Here is a 6,638-nt window from a genome sequence, read left to right on the forward strand (position 1 = left end):
AGGCATCTTTGTGTTTGAGGGGCTCAGTTGGTGTGTCCTGGTCAGATACACATGGGTAAAACCATGGCCCAGCTTGGGACTGGGAGGGAACTTTTGTCATATTGATTTGCCAGGAGCTGTTGGGTTTCTCAGGCCTCTCCATGCCAGAGGGGTTCCTCTGTTCCTTGGGCTAGTAATACATTATCTCATACCATGAATGAGGGTGCCAGTCCCACTGCCTGACCTGACTTGACCTGCTCTGCACAGCTACTCAAAGACGTGGGGACCTGGAGGAAAGGATGGCATGATTTCCTTTCCCTTCTATGGGCCATGGGTGCTGATTCAAGGTGGCTTTTTAACACCTATTTAGGTCCATCCTCCTTCAATACAGTATTTAACTTGTACATAACTTGTACATGCTTCTGAATCTCACAAAATTAAAGCTTCAAGAAAAATAGCAGAAACACCCTTTAAAAAAAAATTTGTCATAGGATGTGTTTTCAGATGATTGCCAGAAAGACAAACATGCTGGATTCATGCAGGTCTGAAACAGATTTCATGAAATTTGATAAACACTTGAAATGTTAATAGGCATATTTGTAAGTTACAGATTGGTGCCTAAGACAAAAAAATGTGGTTATTACCATGGTTATTATTGCTTTTTATAGTTGTTGTTTGCACAGAGTTTGGTAAAGTTAAGGCAAATAATAAAACAGAATCTCATTAGAATCTGTATTACATATATACTCAAACAGACTTCATACTTACATTTTTATTTTTTAACCAGATATGGTGGGAAACAGAAATCTTCTGGTCAGCTTCAGCTGTGAGGAGGAGAGGAGGACTTCTACATAAAAATACTATTCAGGATCTTCTTTTGAAGACATTTCTCAATAGCTCCACAGCTGAAGGACTTCATGTTAGCCTCAGGCTGCTCTAAGAAGTGTTTTGCTGGCCCAAGAGCAGGGCTGTATGGGAGTCAGTATTGTTTAAGGCAACATTTCCATGGACAACATAACTTGAAGCCTTGGATGGAGGGAGGGAAAGCACATGTGAGAGTGAACACTGCTGTTGCTCAGCTAAGAAACCAGCTCTGGCCAAAGTACGTGAAAGAATGAAACCCTGGGATTAAATGGAGTTAACTCTGGAAGATACAGTTCTTCCCTCATCACAAAATTACATCGGTCTGCAGAGCGCGAGAGCAACACAGGGTGGAGGATACGTAGTTCGTCATCACATTGTCCCGAAGAAAGGAGCCATGTGTAACAGAGCACAGAAATTTTTGAGTGTTTCTTTGAACTGTCTTTGTCTTTGAGGTTTTGACACTTGAAATTACTGCTTTGAAATTCCTCCCCCAGGACTCATAAATTGGCAACTTCTTAACAAGGAGACCTGTTATACTGAGGGAAGAATATAGAAAAGTCAGAAAAACATTGCTGGGTGAAGGGTAAAGCAGGAGGGACTGGTGTGCACTTTGGTCAGGTATGCAGATACTATGTGATCAGACTCCAAAACTACAGGACAGACTAAAAAAGGTGATTTTTTTCCTCTTCCTAAGTAACAGATACAGCAACAGCAGTAACAAGAACAATCATATTAATCCTTCTGGACTTCTTTTATTTGCTTGCTGGTTTCTAAGTCTTTACGGTGCTCAGGGTGCTAAGTGCTCAGGGTGCTAAGTGCTTTAGGGTGTTCCACCTGCCATAAGACCATGGTACTTGCTCAATGACATTTTTCAAACATAATGCTGGGCCAAACCCCTGCCATTTTGGTGACAATGAAGCATTTTGTGAATGTATCTTCGTTCTGAAAAATACTCTGATCCGATCCCTGCAACTTTTAGATTAAATATGTTTGAATTCTCTTTCTTTTTAATGAATTTGGGTTTAGAATTTCCTTTAGTTTAAAAATTTGAATTACAAAAACCTAATTTGTTTTCAGATTGTTACTGAAAATGGTAACTGATTACCTTCCAAACCAAATGACAGTTTAGAAAGCCAACATTGTTTTATTGCAGCACTGGGTGCATGGGGGTATCTCCTCGTGGCACGCACACTGAACAGGGTTCTTTGTGCTGTATTTATACACAGAACTTTCAGGATTAGTGGTTTTCTCAGTCCACCCCCTTTACAATGACTGATTAGTAATTTACATGTAATTACAGTACTGCTGACACATTACTTCCACTATTGCACATGCTCAGGGGAAGGGTCTTCCCCTGGGCAAGGGTCTTTTTGACCTATGGGCCTTATTTTTAGTATGCTAATGAGCTTTTAATTAGCAAACTTGGCAGAAAGGACAAGATTTTTAAACATTTGCAGACCCTATTCCAGAAATAAGAGCCAAGAGGATGTAGGAGGCTCCATTCCAATGTATGATGGGTCCATCAGAGAGACCTGGACTCTTCTGTAAGCCCCAGATGAAACACAAACATAAACCTCAGCAAACAGGACAAAGGGAAGGAGCAAAGAAAGGCAACATGACAACATGTCCCTGTAAAGTGGAACAGATGGACAGAAACCATCTTGAGGGAGTTGAGGCTGGGGGGCAACAAAAAGGAAATGCCTCAAACAGCATTTGTAATGTTTATGTTTAATGTGCTCTGGGTGTGGGGCTTTGCCATCACAAGGCAAGCAGGAGGGAGGGAGGGAGTGCACCCAGCAGGCAGTGCTGGTGCGAGGGCAGCAGCAACCCCTTACCTTCTCCCCTTCCCTCCCACTTGGGTAAGTGCAGGGTCCATGCCTGCCTGGGCACAGTGCCATATGCAAGTCCTGCCAGTGCTTTTGGTAACAGCTGCTGCAGTCATGGAAGTGGACGTAAGTGAAAGCTGAAACTTCAGGGAAAAAAGCTGGTGTGGAGCCCAGGTGTGGCAAAACCGGGGTGCCTGCGGCCCCAAGGGAACCATGTTAAGATGGGATGGGAAGGACGCTGGCTGCTCTGCTGACCCTGCCAACATGCTGACCTTCACACCATTTCCATGCGTTTTGTGCTGCAGCCCTTGAATGCCAACCCCACGGTGGCCAGGTCCTCACCCCTGCACTTGGAGAGAGGGATGAGCCCTCAGAGAGAGACAACTCCTCCAAAGATGGCCTTTTAGGAGGGTGAAGGATTTCTAAAGCAAGGTTTGTGCTCTTTAGAGGGATGTGAGGTGGAGTTGAGCGGAAATCTTGGTGTTTCAGGCTGCTGAAGGCTGAATATCAGCATAGCTTCCTTTTTCTTCTCCTTGCACATCTCAGTACATATCAGTGTTCTTGTGCCTTAATGAGTAGCATTGAAAAGCCAGCTACAGCTGCAGGAATAACAGAATTTACTGGTTAAAATTAGCGTGGTTTAATGTAGCTTCATCAGTAAGGCTGAACTCATTAAAATATTCTAAAGACTGTGTTTTTAAAAATATTTAGAATACTTAAGCTAATGAAGACTAGATAAACATTAGCTAAAAAGAGGTCACAAGAAAGAGTAATAATTTCAATGTATTTATATTTAAATATATTCTAAAATCTCTTTCCTGGTATGAAGCCTACTTAGAAGTTGAGGAAGTGAAAAAGACATACCAGGAAATGAAATTGCAACTGAATTAGTTCTGATTCACCCAATTTACTGTAATGGGAGGTGAGCTTAGATGGACTCTGATGGTCAGCACCACTGTGTCACCACCACAGTTGACCCCGAGATCCAGGTGAGGTGTGTCTACCCCATGCTGCACTGTGCACTGTGAAGGTACCATGAGGTTTTATAAGGCAGAGAAGACTGTCGTGATGATGTGGTCTGCCCTGCAGCACAACACTGTCCGAAGAATATCACACTCTTATCTCTTTATCAGATTTATTTGTGATGCCTGAGTTGTTACAATTGGTCTTCTCAAGACTTGCAGCAAAGGAACAACTACTGAACCCCTGAAACTAGCTGTCCTTATCGTTTAGGTTGTACACGTTGTCTAAATCCAACTTCCAGTGAGCCAATCTTGTCTGCTTTTGCTTAAAAAAAATGATCAGAAGTTCTTTCCCATGCAGATAATTGTAGTCAACCACAAAATTATCATTTTATCATGTTTTTGAACAAGTAAACTAAATCTAGGGCTTTAAACTTCTCGCTCAGTAAGACAGGTCTTCCTGACACCAAGTTTTGCTTCACCTTTATCCTTAAGTGCTCAGAACCAGACACAATCGTAACAGTCTCATTAATCCCTGTGCGCAAGGATGTCATCATCCTTGCAATTCTCCACATTGTTGTGCTTATACATTCTGGATCACAACAGTTGTTTTAACTGCTGCATCTTCTGGTATCGCCTGCTGAATTTCACAGTCATACCTAACTTCATTTTGGAGTCATTACTTCCCTGAGGTCAGACCTTTATCTAATAAAAGGATAAGAGAGTACAACCAATGACCAGATGGTATACAAAAGCTAACTTCTGGGAAAGTGAGGCTGTTGTTGAGTGTACCTATTTCTGTCAGGTCCACTTGGGACTCTAATTGCTTAATTTCATGGGGTTGTTCTGCGCCTTGCTCACATGCCTTCCCTACAAACTACACTAAGCCTTTCGGCTTCTTGGGCTGCTCAGCTGGGCTGCCCACCATGGGCTGAACGGACACCATCGCAGGTAAAAACAGGTAAATTTCATTAGGGAATACATTACCCAGTGTGGTTTGATGAACTAAGAGAGGGTCATTATTCTTTCTAGTTTCAGTACTATGGTTTAAGAGAGGTGTTGCCTACATGGAGGGAGTAGAAAAGCAAAAATGAGAGGAGAAGTGGAAGTCACGCATGAGGAGAGGTGGAAAGACAGCTCTCGGTGCATGCAGGAGCAGGCAAGCAGGACAAGGTGACCTGCGGTGGGAGGACGCACCCATCTTATGGTCTGCTCAAGGACAAGCATGGTGCTTGTGGAGACGTTTGCCAGCATCTATGCAATCTCGGCATCACATGAATGGGAGCCAGTGTCCCAGACAGAAGGAAGAGAGAAGGTTTTCGGACCTCTGCACATAGGCATGGTGCAGAGCATACTGCCCTGGGGTTATACCTTCTTGTAATTCAGAGTGTGACTGCACCTACGGTATCACAGGGCTTCTTCTTTGCTGTGAGTGCATGTAGGCCCAGAAGGAGCTTTTTGTTTGCTGTTCACCTCACTGAACAGTAAGTATAAGCTCCACTAACAAGCACTGTTTGCAGTCAGCAGAGGTGCATGTGCTGCCCAGGGAGCCGGCCACTTCCAGACCTTCAGAGGCCCAGGGGTTTCCCCTTCCATCCCAGCTGCTGCAACAGTCTTGCACAGTGTCAACCAGTGTTTTCTACCATTACACAAGCTGATTTCTCTCCACTAAAATGCATAAGAGAAAAGTTATATATATGCTGGCTCTTACTGCCTACCATGTGTATGGATTAACATCACATATTGCTGTCTGGACCTGTGGGGTGGCAGTTTGTTTTGTACATGACACAATTTTTGTCTTAGCTTTCATTCCACAGTGGGTTGTACACCAGGAGTGCTGCCTTAAAGTCAAGGAAAACGTCGAAGTCCAGTCAGAAACTGATAGCAGTCATATGAACTTGTGCCAAAGCCTTATATGAAAGTGAAGCAATGCTGGTGAAAAACAATAAACATGGATTGCTTACAGGTTATGGAGGCTGCCCAACCTTTCAGTGACCTTGGCCTGAGGTGGAGTTTGTAACAAAACATGAAAACAGGCATACCTCCTGTGGTTTCACTTTTCAAGGCAAACACTGCAAGCCCAGCCGCAGTGCAGCCAAAGATTAACTGCCAAGGGAGCTGTCGGTGTCAAGGTGTTTGTGCTCACAACCAGAATGTTCTGTAAACCTGCACTGAATCACCTCGGTTTGGGAAAGAAAAAAGAAAAAAAAAAAAAAAAAAGAAAGAGAAAAACAGGGAGGGAAACAAAAATTTGAATATCAATCAGACAAAGAGAAAAAACAAACCACAACAGACATCAGCTGCTGAAATGCACGTTTGTTGCAACCTGAGATTCAGCAAAGAAAGTGATACTAAATGCATGTGCAGCAGAAAACGAGAGGATGGCTCTGACCATGGATGGGGCAGTGATCCTGTTAGTGTCCGCTGTTTCTCCTTGTGACCAAGTAGAAAGGGAAGTCATGACGCACATACTTCCCAAGGAGACAGCAGTGAAAACCAGGGGATGCTGATGGTCTGAGACCGCTGCTCTCCACTAGCCACAGCACAGCGGGCAGAAGGAGCCAAGCCGGCGCAGCGCGGGAAGGATCTGCATCCAGGTGTAGAAGGAGAGCAGGTTCCTGTGCCTGCGAGGAGTAGGAAAGGCCAGGGACTGAAGTGAGACACAGGGACACTCAATGGGCTCTTCCTTCCATCCGGCATTGCTGCATGGCCCAAGCCAAGCTGGAGGCATGAGCATCTGAGTCCCTTAGAGCTTGCAGCTTGCTGTAGTGAGGTTATTACTGTGCTATAAACAAGACACTGAACTCACTGAAGTGCGTCAGCGGTCAGACATTCCCCATGTCACAACATATGCCATCCCGTGTTCCCAGAAATTGTGCTGTGTGGCCAGACCTTCACCTGGGCAAATTGAGGTCACCTTTAACATTTTCTTCCTTGAATGTTTCTGTTTCCTGAATATTTCATTTCCCTTTGAGTCTCAGATCCAATAGATTTTGCTAGAATTTTC

Source organism: Eurypyga helias, unplaced genomic scaffold, assembly GCF_000690775.1.
Source record: "Eurypyga helias isolate BGI_N326 unplaced genomic scaffold, ASM69077v1 scaffold26676, whole genome shotgun sequence".
Classification (NCBI taxonomy): domain Eukaryota; kingdom Metazoa; phylum Chordata; class Aves; order Eurypygiformes; family Eurypygidae; genus Eurypyga; species Eurypyga helias.